This window comes from Mastigoproctus giganteus, chromosome 4 (genome assembly GCF_048544385.1).
Source record: "Mastigoproctus giganteus isolate SK-2022 chromosome 4, ASM4854438v1, whole genome shotgun sequence".
NCBI classification, from domain to species: domain Eukaryota; kingdom Metazoa; phylum Arthropoda; class Arachnida; order Uropygi; family Thelyphonidae; genus Mastigoproctus; species Mastigoproctus giganteus.
Window position 1 is genome coordinate 176,911,866 of NC_143578.1, and position 15,822 is coordinate 176,927,687.

Genomic DNA, 15,822 nt, shown 5'->3' on the forward strand with positions numbered 1-15,822 from the left:
TCTAAAATTAGGCTTTCAGACCTGTATATAGTGCTCAAGATGCAGCTCAACCATTGCCTTATACAATGAGATAATCACTTGCCTTATCCCTGCTATCAAAGTCCTGTATGCCATTGAGAAAACCCCATGAGTTGTGTTGGGACTGTCTGCACTGCTCAGACCTTCACAGTTGATTGCACAATACCCTCCCCCAGGTCTTTTTCATTTTCCACTTCCGAATGTAGTACCATACAGTTGGTACATTACTCCGGGGTTACAGCTACCCATACGCAGTACTTTGTGTATGTCATTCCTAACTTTTCTAGAACTTGCTGTTGTAGGATACCATCATTCCTGTTATTAAATACCCTGTCAAACTTTGTATCATCTTCAAAATTGTACAGCAAACCGGATATGCATTCATCAATATCACTGTTAAATCTAGAAAACAACGAGCCCAACACTGAACCCAGAGGGACTACACTAATAACATTACTTCAAGAACAGCAATGTACAATTATAACCATTCTCTGTCTTCTCCCGCTGAACTATCCCTTTATCCATAGCAGCAACTTGCCCTTAACTGCTCCAATTTGTACAGCAGTCTTTTAGGTGAAACAGTATCAAAAGCTTTCCTGAAATCCAAGTATGTATATGATATATAAATTATTTTTGCATCCAGTTCTTTTGTGACCACTTTGTAGGATCCAATCAAATTGGCCAGACAAGATTTCACCTTAACAAACCCATGCTGAGTCTGAAGTATAAGTAAAACCTTGTCTAAATGATCCTGCATTACTTCATTTTACCAGTGACCCCATTATTTTCCCTGGAACAGAAGCTAAGCCATGCCCAGTCAGCAGGAAATATATAAATAAATTAAAAAAATAATAAATAGCCATAAATCTTTCTAAAATTTCATATAATATGCACTACAAAAACAGAGCCGGTATTTTAGTCATTCGGCACTAAATAGTACATTGTGTTATCCAGTGCCTTCAGCTGCTATTCCTATACCTTGTGACGAAATACCTCTTCTATCACTTAACAACATGGCCCTTCTTTTAAACACATTATTAACAAAAGTTGAGAAACATTTAAAGGACACTCGACTTACAAACAAATCCGGCAAGGTATCCAAATCCAAATTAAAGGTCTCCTGTTCAAGTGTGCTGTGCAGAGTTTCATAATATGGACAATATAATATGACATGAAGGCCAGTCTCCATCGCCTCACAGAAGCACAAGCCAGAAGGGACCAAACCAATCTGACTCAGCCTAGATATTAAGCCATGCCAGTCAGCAGGAAAGAAGCACTAAAGTTGAACTGCAACCACGATCTGAATTTCCAATTCACGGTTGTTACGGAGGGAATAAAAGCGTAGGTTTCCCTGCCTTTATCAGAGTCATTCCATCTAGTTTGCCAAATATTCATTAACTCATCGTGTATTCTCCGTCTCTCGACTGCAAGCAGCCGCCCCTCAAACACTGCCCCACCCCCTGGTATGACCGGGGGGGCGGTGTTTGAGGGCCGGCTCTTGTAAATATTGGAAGAGCGAACAGTCCACGTGGCGAAGGGTAGGGGGAAACATCCCAGGAGAGAACCCCCCAAAGATGGGGATGAAAGTTGCACAGGAAGTATGCTGTGTAGAAGGCGGAGTTGAACTTTCGTTGAGGTGCTGTCCTATATAAGATACTATACATGCTGTGTAGATCGCCAGTGGCAAGAATGGTCAGAGGCAGCTGGCAACAGAAATCCTACCCAGCAACCCACGACAGCAGAGGCAGTCCATGACAAGTAGGAAGAATCACTGTCCGCGGAAATGAATGTAGAGGTAGGAGTACGTGAAGGTAAGGGTCCAAGTGTGTAAAATCCAGAGTCAGGTGTCAAGTTCAGGTTTTATCTTGTGTAAGAGTGTAGTCCGATTACAGTGTCATCCTGCAACGGGTACCAGGGTGGTAATTACTTGAAGTGCTATATATAATTTCAAGACAGTAGTTTCCTTAGTTCTTTTATAGGGACGGTTCAGAGTTGCTACGACTTGGTTCTGCAGGTGTTTCCTTTTAGCGAATAGGTCCTGGGTAAACTGAGAGAAGGCACGATAGTAGATAGGGAATACAACCGAGACACCCACAGCCCCCCTCTTCCTGGGTCCCTGACCTACATACACACCTGTTAGTGGGCACAGATATTATGCAATCAAGCAGGATATGTGTGTCACAACATCATCAATCAAATGATGTTATCTGAGAGTACATTGAATAGAATAGAATAAAATAGAATCCTTAATTGCAGCATGATATACATACAATTATTCCCGTCACGGCATGGTGGTGCCAGGGGTTTACAAAACATATTTACAAAAGAGATACACATGAGAAAAACATATATGTTACATCAGATTATTGGAAGGCAACAAAGCACAGTTTTACATTTTCAGTTCGACGAGGATTCCCTTCCTGTATTTTTTATTGTTGACCACTTCTTGGAGGTGCCCATCGATGGCTTGCAGTGAGGGCAGCATTTGCTTTGGCAGGAATCTGCCGGTTAGTACTAGCCGGTTATTGTTTGCTAACAACTGTGCTGAAGACCGGAGATAAGGGGGAAGAATGCGACAAGAACAGTGATCCCAGATGTTCGGCTCTGCAATTTTACCGGTGGCCATCTTGATGGTGAACAGCAGCCTTCTTTCTCCGATGTAGGATCGGAGCCTGCGTAGTTGAAGGGCTTCTGGTAACTGCGTTGATCTGAGAGCTGGAGGAAGGTGGAGTTTGCTGTTGTCCCATTTTAGAAGCCAGAATTCGGCAGAGAATATTCTTTTAATGTTGGATTCGGCAGCCAAGGCCCATATCTCTGAAGCATACAGTATTGTCGGGTAAAGGATTGATACAATGTATCTTTTTACCAGTTGTGGGTCGGTGGTGTGGAGCAGCTGTTGTTTGGCGACCCAGCGTAGTGAATTCACCCTCGACTGTATGAGGTTTACGTGATTGTTGAAAGATAGTTTGGAGTTGAAAACGACCCCTAGATCTTTGCGCGTTTGAACACTTGGAACTGAGGAGCCGTTAAGCACAGAATCCAACGTTGTTGCGCTGCCCTTTAGGGAATAAATTATTTGTGCCGATTTTAGGGAGTTGATTTGGGGGTTGAAAGTACTGAGGTAGTCAGCCATGTCCTGCAGTTTGCTAGTGATTTGCTGAGTGGTTTCGGCTGCCGAGTTGGATGGCGATATCCTAGTTAGTTAGTTATTTTGGTTTTTAGGAGCATTAGCAACTAAGGCCATATTGCTCCGGGATATGCGGTGGTCATTCCCTGACCTTTCCGCATCCTCCGTATTTGGTGGTGACGGACTCGAACCCCGGTCTAATCAAGAAGCGTGTGCTACGCACTGCTGCTCCTTCCCACCTGGCTACGGAGGCGCCGGCGATATCCTAGTAAGGAGCTTGACATCGTCAGCATATGTGATCCAATTGCACTTGTTGGTCACAAACGGCACCATGATTGCTGAGAATTGAATGCCAGACAGAACCCCCCCCCTTGAGACACATGTGGGATGTAGGTCACAGAGCTGATGCAGGTGGTTTATTATCAGTCAAAAATGTCAATTAAGTGATGTAAAGGGGTTACAGTCACGTTTGAGCACCAGATGAGAAATAAAAAAAACTAGTTTGATGATTTGTTTATGATAAAGCTATGAGAAAACTACTCATCTTTTAGTAAACCCCATACACCTTCGTAACTGGTTCTGCCTGCCCAGCTGCATGTTAATCCCATTTGATTGGAGGACCATATAGTCTTTTGATTGGTGGTTCCCCCAAAGAGACTATATATAATTTTTCTGATCGATATGCTTTGCGAGTGCATTTTTATATAGTGACTTGAGTTTGTTTTCGCTATGTCTCGTGTAAGTTTGCAGTTTGTGTTGTCAAGAGGAGTTCGATTCCATGTTTCCCTTAGTGAATTCGATCCTGAAATCTCCATAGAGTCACGCAATACTGTTATTTCTTTATCTGCGGATGTGTGGGAAGTTATGAAATCGCACCTCCCTACCCTGAGAAGATGTTACATGATGGTCGAAAAGCAGACTTTATTCTTGGCAGGTCTTGTTAGGTAGTAGCAAGCGAAGATATTGTTCGTTTTTTCCTTCAAGGTAAAGTTGTTGAAATCGAAATTAATGGTATTTCTATGCTGATTTCTCGTGCTAACAATATTAGCAGTCATCTAGAAGTTTTGCGTGGACACAGGCATGTTTTTCAAATTATGGCAGAGATTTTAGCATCGTCTCTGAAGCAAATTTGGGTGAAATTGGGCTACGATCGTCGTACCTTAAGTGAGATGGAGTTTCTTTTCTTTCTCAGTGATTTTATGAAAAAATGCGGTCCTTTTTCATTAATCGAGGAACTTGAGCTTACTATTCAAGACTCGATAAAGCAGTTGCAAGGATACAGTGTTTTATATTTCTCGCTCAGCATTTATTGATTAAGGCGATGTTAAGCCAAATGTAATCTATCATCATTTATTATGAGAAATGTAAATAATTTTTTTAATAAAAAATTGCATTTCTACACCTGAATTATTATTATTTTTTTTGTAATGAACAACACGCAAATCGCAGAGCTCTGCGGGACTGCTATTTTTCAGGATGTAATTGCTTACACAAAAATTTTCTATTATATATACAGTATTTAAATTACATCAACGCCAGTTTGTAATGAATGAATAACTGTACAGCGCTTATTATACTCCAGCAAAGCCAGGGAGCTTTGCGGGGTGACCTGCGTTCAGAATGTCGTTAGGGTTACACCTGCAATTATGAAGCAGTGGCTTCAGTCACAAGCTGCTTATACAATATACAGATCTGTGAAACATCGTTTCAAACGATTACGAACGGCTGTGAGCGGTATTGCACACCAGTATCAACGTGATCGCGTCGATTTGACTTCAATAGCAAAGTTCAATGACGGATTAAAATACCTTTTATCTGTTATTGATTGCTTTAGCCGGTTCGCATGGATGGTTCCCCGAAAAACTAGTGAGGATTATAGGTTGCACAGGCTTTATCAAAGGTGTTTCACGCTGGTTCTCCACCCTACTATTTATAGACCGATAAAGGAAAAGAGTTCTGGAATAAACGTGTTCGTGATTTAATGAAAAGGGAAGGCATTCATCTGTTTTCTTCGTATGGTGACACGAAAGCGAGCCTGATCGAGAGGTTTCATCGTACAATCACATGAGATAAATATCTCCACATGAGAGTAAAATATCTCCACATGAGAGTAAAATATCTCCACATGAGAGAATGTGGAGATATTTTATCACAAAAATATATATCGTTATATCGATATACTTTATGCTCTCTTAGAGGGCTATAACAAAACTAAGCACAGAACAATAGGCATGGGACCGGTTGACGTCAATTTTTTCTAATGAATCTGAGGTGTGGAGGCACTTATATGCCATCCCCTAACTCCTGGACGTTTATTGCCAAAAGTGATGTTGTTCGCATTTCACGCCAAAAATCAACTTTTGAAAAAGGTGCGACTCACAATTGGTCAGAAGAAATCTTTGTGGTGAACAATATTTATAAGGCATCACCTGTGACTTATCAACTAGTTGATACATCTGACAATATCATCTCCAGAAAGTTTTATTCAGAATTGCAAAAAGTAGAGCGTCCCGAATTTTATATCATTGATCGAGTACTGAAAAGAAGAGTGTATCGTGGCAAGATGCAATTTTGGTGAAATGGCGATTGTATGCAGACTCGAGCTGGATAAACAAATCGGAATAGCATCGTTTATAATCATTTTATCTGCAGTAGGATTAATTACAGTGCTTGTATTACTGATTGCAACGCCCTCTATGGATATCACCGTATGGAACTGTACATTTTCTGAGAAAATTAGTTCTAGCAAACACCTCAGCGTATGAGCTAATATTGTCTACAACCGTGTTCTTACTCCTCATAATTCTACCTGGATTCCGACGATAAAGGGAATTAAATTGGAACCACATGAGTGGGACAGAGAGTTGTTTCCTTGCAGAAGTCAGTTGTAAAAGCGTGTAAGCTTTACCACCAAGGTTCCTGACATTTTTTTTGTGCCATCTAACGAAAACCGATATGGCCATTGGATTTAAGACAGAGTGTAGTTTCAAAGAAGAGCCAAGCAGCGCCAGTTCTTGTATGGAATATCAGTTGATAAGTCACAGGTGATGCCTTATAATTATTGTTCACCACAACGATTTCTTCTGACTTTCATAAAACGAGACGGGTTGCATCTAGACTCCTAGAGGATAGAGCCCATTCTTCAGAATGGCAGACTAACTTTCCTCTCCGTCTAACGGATATAGACTTACCTGACAGTTTCTCATATATCACTGTACTAGAAACAAGAAAAGCAGAGTTCAAACCCTTCAGAATCACTTCTTTTGTAAATACTTGCAGACGCAGTACGTCCTCATTTCCAGAGACACACAAGTAGATGTATAAGCTGTGATGGAAGCGAAACAATTTATTCATTTAGCCATTGCCTTGTTGAGTGGATTTGACAGAAGTTCTTTAACTGTGTAAGGGTCGGTCACTGTTTAAGTGTAAAGATCTTTTATTACTACAATTTTCCAAAGTTGGCTGAAGGACTGTGGTGACTTACGCCGATCAGAAAGAGCGATAATCCCGAATTATTTTAGTTACGGAATACCTAATTCTGCCTAATTCCGCCAGCATGGACGTTTTTCCAGAAAATACACAGTCGCACTATACTGTGAGACTACCCCATCCTGTGTGGACTGTGGGCCTTGCAGAGGCCATTTTGCCATCGGAATTCGACAATATCGACGAATTGTTTAATAAGATTATTGTCTAGGAATTTTTCGATGCCCAGCATGAAGATTTTGAATGTACCGTGAAAACACGGCTCGGTTCGCCTGCAACGCAAGAAGTATTAGTAGAGCAGCTTTCAGATGCAATTCCAGACGTACTGAGGTTGCACATTATTTTTGGTGCATTGCCGAAGGGTTCAAACAAACATTTTTGTTATTTTTATAAAAGGTGAATATTCTATTTATATTCTACCCAATCTGCGTTCTCTAATGGAACACCCACATTCAGGAGACGGTTTGCTTCCTATCGACGAGGAAGATTATCTCCATGATAGAAAGTCACGCAATAAAAAGAGAAAGATTGAGATTTACAACGGATGGCAAACTACAGACAAATGTCTATGATATATATATATATATATAATCTTTATTGTATACAAACGTGGTATATACAATAGACCCTTCACAGCAGCAATTCCAGGGGTTTTACACTGGCTGGTGGACAATAGCCTTGGGGAGACGGGGCCCACATCGAAGTTCGGGCTCATCCCCCAGAACCAACAATAAAATAGAATCAGTGTCAGATTATTTACAGGATATATGCTTTTGACAGTATTTACAATGAATTAATAAAGATATTCATATTTACATTATGTTATATTAATATTTATTTTCATAAAGATATTCTTGACTTTATTTACAACACATTCATAATGACATCGTGTTTTGAACATTATTTACAATATATTGGGCATTATTATGCTGCCCTTATCAATGTGCACTTTGCCTGGCCAAGGTCAGGCTCTTAAGGATCTGTCTTCGGTACCTCCGATCCTTCACAAACCTACAGAGGTCGCCGTCAATTGAAAGGATTGTGGGGAGAAAGCGGTCACTGAGCGCTAGTCTGTTATAGTGAGCTGTGAGCGTGGGAGCTGACCTCAGTCCGGGTAGAAGGATCCTCCAGCCACACAGTTCCCAGATGCTTGGCTCCGAGACCATTCCGGTTGTCATCTTGACAGCGAGAACAAGGCGTTTTTCAAATACAAGATCTGGAAGTCGGGCAAAATGAAGTGACGTCGCCATCTCAGCTGTCCTTTGCTGGGGGTGGATGACGATGTTTTTGCGTGATCCAACGAAGGAGACAGTATTCGGCGGAGTACATGCGCTTGATGTTGGTAGGGGCCGCGAACCCCCAAATTTCCGAGGCATACAGTACGACGGAGTATACTGAGGTGTATATGTACCGACGAGTTTCAACAACTGAAGACGTTCTGCCTACAAGGGGTTAGGCAAACTGTAATTAAGATGTTTTGCTGATCCTAGTTCCTAGGATGGGATTTTTCATGAGATAGGTCTCCATGGTTAGAGAAGTTAGTCCACTTCTCCACTTCTTCCTACTTTATTCTTGCTTAACTTCTTCTCACTTCTAACTATTGGAGAGTCCCTCTGTTGATTCTCCTCTATTCTATCCATTTACCTCCCAAGATCCCAAACTTCTCCCTCTGTATTCCTCTTTTTCCACTTCACTCTCTTTTTCGGGCACTCTCAGGTGTTATGCCCTGGGCTTGCCCAGCAGAAGATAATTGATCCTGGCCGCCTCCACGTGGCGGGGATGGGGGGTGAGACGTAGTGACCAGGTGTTACTGCTTCTTATCTGCTAAGAGCCAGGCACCGGCCGATAACATAACAACAGAACACATCGTAACACTTACACGACTAACACACTACATACAATTGGCCGGTTTTGGCATAAGCTTCAACACAAGAAGTACAATAGCGGCTTATGGGGGAAACCTTGGGATCCGCCACAACAACACATGAATATCCCTGAATATCCCCTGTACCGACGAGTCACATCCAGATCCCTAACGTGGAGCAGTTGTTGTTTTGTGGTCCAGCGCATTTGACAGAATTTTGCTGTGAGCTTGTAAATGTGGGGGTTGAAGCTCAGTTTATAGTCGAAGACGACTCCCAAGTCTGTATGCATCTTGACCGCTGGGAAGGGAATGCCGTCTAGAGAAGCTTGGATTTCAGTGGGTTGGCGCTTCAGAGAAAAGACAATTTGGGCTGATTTGGCAGGGTTAATGAGGAGGCCAAATTGATGGAAATAGGATCCTAAGTCGTGTAACTTTTCACAGATCTTTTTATTGATGTTTGAGAGATGTTCGCCGGGATTAATCTGCTATGCCGATTAATACCATCGGCATAGCAGAGTGTCTTCTCTCTGTTGCACAAATGGAATAATAACTGTGGGGAATAATGCTCCGGAGAGAACTCCGTCTTGGGGAACTCCCACAGTGATCTTTCTCCAGATTGTGTGTTGACCGCTTTAAGAAGAATGGTTCTGTCAGAGAGCAGGGTTGTGATAAACCACAACGTCATCTTTTATGTAGAAGTAGTTTTCTAGGAGGTGAACAAGTGAGGGGATACTCATGGAGTCGAAGGCAGCTTCCAAGTCGATGTAGGTGACAGAAAGCTCTGCTTTAGCTTCTAGTGCACTGAGAATGGTGTTGGTTATCGATGTTAAATTGGTGACTGTGGATCTACCTGGAATGCCATAGTGAATCTGTATTATCAGCATCTTTATTCTCAGCATATTTTTTGCCGGTGACTACTTCTGCAAATGTGGGTCTTGATTCACCCTTTCCAGTATGGATTGTCTCCTTTAACCTTTTAGATTTAGTAGTATTTTGGATCGGTATTGTGGAGAGGGCCACCTGAGAGGTCTTTGAGTGGCTACCCCCAGTGTTGTTAGATGCAGGTTTGGGCGAGTTACAGTCATTCAGCCCTGCATCTCCGCTATTAAGCTGATTCTTATCTCCTTGTGTTATTGCCATTGGGTTAAGGGTGATAGGCATATGAGGCATTGCATTATACATAAATTAGGGAGTATAATTCCTTTTAGCATTTGAATCATGTATCAGTTCTACTTCTTGTGGCTTGTTTTCCGAGGTTCCCTGAGCCACGTTGTGTGGGACGTTGTTGGAAATACTGTTTTCATTGGGCATAAATAAGGTTGCTAGTTGACGCACTTGATTGGTTAGGAGACCTATTTCTTGTTTCATGTAATTGTTCTGTACACGAAGCTGTAGGTTCTCTTCAGATAAATTCTGGAGACTGTCAGAGATTGATGTTAGTTTCCACGTTATGTTTTCCAGAAATTCTGCAGTTTGCATGTGGAACAATTTCATGTGTTCTGTACAGATGCCATCAATGTTTTTCAGGAACCTGTTTTGCTCATCATTAAGGAGGGCACTTTCCCCTTGGCTTTCTTTCCTGCATTCCACAGGATTTTCATGTGTCGCGATGATTGGTTGTTTAAATTTGTTTTGTTCAAATTTGTTTCCTGGGTGAATAGCAATAGTTGCCCTGTTGTTGTAGCAGCTGCAACTGCCTGTCGATATTGTCTCCCTCCCCAAGTTTTTTGGGGAGGGCGACATAGATGAAAAATGAGGTAATACAGGCGGCGGCTTTAATAATATAGAACATTGCCCTACAGCGGAACACTTGGGAAAGAAATCAAACGGAATAGGAACGTGTTATAAAATGTGGGTGGGGCAGTGTGGATGAAATTTGACACAAGAAATTGATTGTGCGTGACGCCTACATAAGGGCCCAGTGTCTCGTCATCTAATGTGTGACGCCTACATAGGGGCACAGTGTGTCGTCATCTAATGTGTGACGCCTACATAGGGGCACAGTGTGTCGTCATCTAATGTGTGACGCCTACATAAGGGCCCAGTGTATAGGGCCAAGTGCCCATATACAGTTGCCCTGTTGTTGTAGTAGCTGCAACTGCCCGTCGATGTTGTCTCCCTCCTATTAATGTCTCCCTCCCCAAGTTTTTCGAGGAGGGAGACATTAATACTGCTCCTCAAAGACCTACAAGCATAATAATAATTATCTGACACGAGGAGGTTGAGTAAGACGTTGACAGCCATTAACAGAGAGGTTAATGCGCTTTCTCCGCATTAACAGTATGGCAGTGCATGTGTCTCCTGCGCTGTCTCTGACATAATGAAATAAATAACAGTCATCCAACTTAGTGTATTTCTGATCCATGATTACCAGTATATAAGTCTATACTGGTAATCATGGATCAGAAATACACTATAACAGGAAAATTAAAGTGTTTAATCAGACATGATAATCGCCAAGCCTATCATGACTGATTAAATACTCAATCATTTTTGTTTGCATGCTTTATAATTTATTGGTGTGAATATCAGTCTCGAGTCCAAAGATGCGACGCAAATTCTTATATGGGAAATATGATGGAACATAATATTTTGGTTGTGTTTTGCTAATGAATAATGTTTGATGAAACCTATTCGTCAATATCCCTGTTTAGTTATGTGATTTCATTTGGGAAGAAAAGGAACAGTACCCGAAAATAAAATACCTGGATCTCTAATTTCATTAATAATTGACTAGGGGGCTTCGCCCCTTGCTCACCAACCCCCGAGCATGCTTTTCTATGTAAAATGCAGAGGTATGATGGAGTAAATCAAATCTTTTCTATGTAAAGCAGCTGATCGATATATAATCAGGGAATGACCAATGTAATCATTTACCTGTGTATTTGTAGTTACCTAATTGCCCCACCAAGTGACCCGCAGCCCCCTTCTCCCAGTGGCTACGACACAGCACTCTCAAGGTTGAATAAATATTACTATATAATTATTTACCTGCGTTTACATAGGTCACTTAGGAAAAGGTCTTTTGCTTCAGGTTCTATAATCCATGAGGAATATTGTTGCGTCTGAAAGAACAGGACTAAAATATTTAACTAAAATATTTACAAACTATACAAATATTTGAAATATTTACAAAATACTAAACTATTCACAAATACAGGTGACCCCCGGCTTAACACTGATAATTCGTTCCGTAAAAACAGAGCGCTAAGTGAATCCGTGCTAAGTGAGCGATGCATTCCCATAAGGTAACATACGTATTTGTGAGTTGCGGTCGGTGCCATAGGATATTTCCTAATCAATAATAAACGGTAGTGAAAAGATGCACAAATGTCGGTCAAAATATTTAATATTCAAATATTTGTACATATAAAATATTCCGCATTACATACGTATATAATTATGTGGCAACTATTTACGTATCAAAATTAAACTTAAAATTCCAATTAAAATCATGAATTTAATTGATCTAAATTTATTTAATTTAATTTGATGAATTTAATCATGAAAAATGTGTAGGTTTTGGGTTAAACTTTGTCCCTCTTCCAAATAAACTAAAAGGGGTATTAATTTTAAATCCCCCGCAGCATTACCACCCAACAATAAAGTCAACCGACCTTCGCCGATTTGAAACCTGGCATGTTTTTTCTTCTTTCAATATGAAACTTCTTTTAGGCATTCGTTTCCACAAAAGTCCTGCTTCATTTATGTTAAAAACTTGCTGAGAAGTATAACACATAATACCCTTCTTCAATAATTTTAACAAGTTCTTTTTTGAAAGTTTCGGCTCCTTAATCTGCACTTGCGGCTTCTCCCTGGATTTTAAATCTATTCAACCAGCCCTTACTAGTTTTAAATGGTTTGACATTTTTTTTTTTTTTTTTTTTAGGTGAGTTTTCTTCAGATCATCATATTGGCTAATCTCTATCTCTCTCTCTTTTTAATAATATTTAATTTAATTGAATTCTGCATTGGATATTACCTTCAATAAAATTAGTTAAAGTCTTTCCATTTCAATCCTAATAGCCGGCCTAGCCCTAGTTGCTTGCAGTGGAATAGCTATCTTTCCCGCTGCTAAAATTAATTCTTTTTTTTTTTTTTTTTTTTTATAATTGTTCTTACAGTTAAACTTGCAAGTCCTAAATTATGGCACACATCCGCTTGTCTTTGACCGGAATCGATTCACTTCAAAACGTCTAATTTAATTTTCAAATTCAGTCTTTTTCTTACATTTATAGTCTTCGTACTGCGCCCAGATGTTGTTGCTTTTTCATTCTTATCGGCCATTATTAACTCTTCGAAAATGTAACTGTGTTGGTTGTATTAATTATGGTACAATGTTCAAGTAAACTGTCCGTTTCTCACGATGTCTAATACGGTACTGAGTGATGTACGGTACATCTAAAATGAACTAGACTTCGGATAAATGCATACAAATTTGTATAACGCAAATATTACAAGCACTATACTTGGTCATTTTTTAAAATGTTGATCTCGGAAATACGTAACTGCAATTAAATTTGCGTGCGAGAAAATTTCTCAAGTCGGCGTGGGAAACGTTTTAATGCTCTTTTGCTATTCATTTTCAAGCTATGGACTCCAACAAATGAAACGATTTCGTTAAATATGCCAAAAATGCAACCTGTAAAACAGCGTTATAGTGATCTGTGACAGCATTATAGTCAGATACGGGTTGTAATCTAAGAACAGCGTTATAGCGAATCAGCGTAAAGCGAACCCCGTTATAACGGGGGCCTGCTGTATACAAACTATATTGGTCTCGTCATCAGCTGACATTACAATGGAACATCAAATGATGCTGGGCGTGGTCATGTATTAGACAGTGAAGCACGTACATGAGGTTGCTGAACGTTATGGAGGCAGTTGTCTTTCAATGGGGGACATGGAGGTTATCTATCAAGGATTGCACTATTTACTGAATGGTGTGACGTCACTACATGCCTGGCAGAGAGAACGGGCATACTCAGGTTACAATTGATGTTGTTTCAAAGTTTCAAATTTTTTTTGGAATGCTCTGAATTCTGTGTACCCAAAAAATGTGTATGCATGACACTTTGGACACGCATGCCATAGGATCGCCTCCCTGGTTTAGTATTTTGTAAATATTTGTATTGTTTTGTTATTATTTGTATAATAATGACATTATATTAATATAATAACATTATATTATTATATTATATCTAATCAGGAAATGACCTATGTGATTATTTACCTGTGCATTTATAGTGACGTAATTGCCCCGCCCTCTTCTCCTATTGGCTCGAATAAATATCTCTAGGAGAAAACTTTGTTTAATGTATAAACTATAGGGCTTCGCCCCTGCTCGCCAACCCCTGCACATGCTTTTCTACATAAGCTGTAGAGGTATGACGAAGTTAAATCTTTTCTATGTAAAAGAGACACTTGTCGAAACGCACTGATCGATATCTAATCAGGAAATGACCTATGTAATTATTTACCTGTGTATTTGTAGTGACATAATTGGACCGCCCAGTTGTACCACGTGACCCACATCCCTCTTCTCCCATGTGACTACCCCACCACATGGCATTCTCAAGGTGGAATAAATATCACTATGTAATTATTTACCTGTGTTTACATAGGTCACTTAGAAAAAGGCCTTTTGCTTCGGGTTCTATAATGCATGAGAAATATTGTTGCATTGGAAAGAACAGGACTAAAATATTTAATTAAATATTTACAAACTATAGAAATATTTAAAATATTTACAAACTATAGAAATATTTAAAATATTTACAAAATACTAAACTATTTACAAATATACAAACTATATCGGGTCCCATCATCAAATGACATTACAACGTCAAATTGATGCTGTACAAATTGATGGACAAATGATGCTGGGCGTGGCATGTATTAGACAGTGAAGCATCTGCACGAGGTTGGTGAACATTATGGACGTATTTGTCTTTCAATGGAAGACAACAATGTAATTATTTACCTGTACATTTGTAGTGACGTAATTGCCTTGCCCTCTTCTTCCATTAGCTCGAATAAATATCACTAAAAGGAAAATTTTTTTAATGTATACACAGATAGATAACTATCGTTGGTGAATTGTGTAGGCGAATTTTATTCCTTTCTTGTGAGGACCTTTGTAACACTACTTCATTTTTTTCTATATTTATGATCAGATTATTATGCTTAGTCCAATAATGAAAGGATTCTTGGAAATACGGAGTTTAATACAATCATTTAGGGAATTACATGATCTATAATTTAATATCGGTGTATATCAAAAGTTTGATATCTTGTGGTCTGAGAATCATACTGCATCATTTATATAGATATGAAAAAGGAGAGAATCCAAGGAGCATCCCTGTGGAACGAATGCAGAAAAAGATATTCACGAGATGTTGAGCCATTCTAAATAATTTATTATGTAAATTTCCGGTCCATGATTCCTAGTCCATAAGAGGAAAATTAAAGAAACTCATATTCCCTGAAACAGCATCTAATCAAATAGATCTAATCAATTATATATCACTAGATCTAGATAAATAATTAACAAAAGACTTACAGAGCTAGAAATAGCGTAAATATGCATTTTTGCAGCTAATAATAAACAGTCAACAAGTAAGTTAGTTACTTGTTGACTGTTAAGTAAGTTTTATGTAACTAACAACAAGTAAATTAGTTACATAAAAAACTTAGCTAGCAAAAAGCGACGACTTTCATGCACGAACCAAGATTATTTATTTTCTCTGCATCATACAGCTATTCATTCCTCCAACCAGTGCATGGTAACATACATATCTAGTGCTTCCACTACAATACACTGTCCAATCAAAACATTCACCTACCTAATAGCGGATAAGCCCTTCTCATGCTGCAAATGCCGCCTCTATACGGCGAGGCATGGACTCTTAACATTGCATGAGGTATGTTGTACCATGTCGCTACGACTGCATCCCGAAATCTGCGTTAGTCCGTGGTGGAGGATCCAAACACCAGATCTCTCAATCCAGGTAATCCCAGAGGTGTTCTATAGTATTCATATCCAGCGAATTTGGCTGCCAGAGTAGCACTTAGAAATTACTTTCTTGTTCAACGAGCCACTCTCGAACAAAAGCGCAACATGGTTGACCACATCATCCCACTGGAACACATCTGTGTCATCCAGGAAAATAGTAACCATGAAGGACCGAACCTGATTAGCCACAATGGACAGGCAATTTTTAGCATTCAAAATGCAGTCTACAATTATGAGGACTCCAAGAGATTCCCAGCAGGACATCCCCCATATCAAAACTCTGATCTACCTGACCGTTTCTGTCGGACCAGA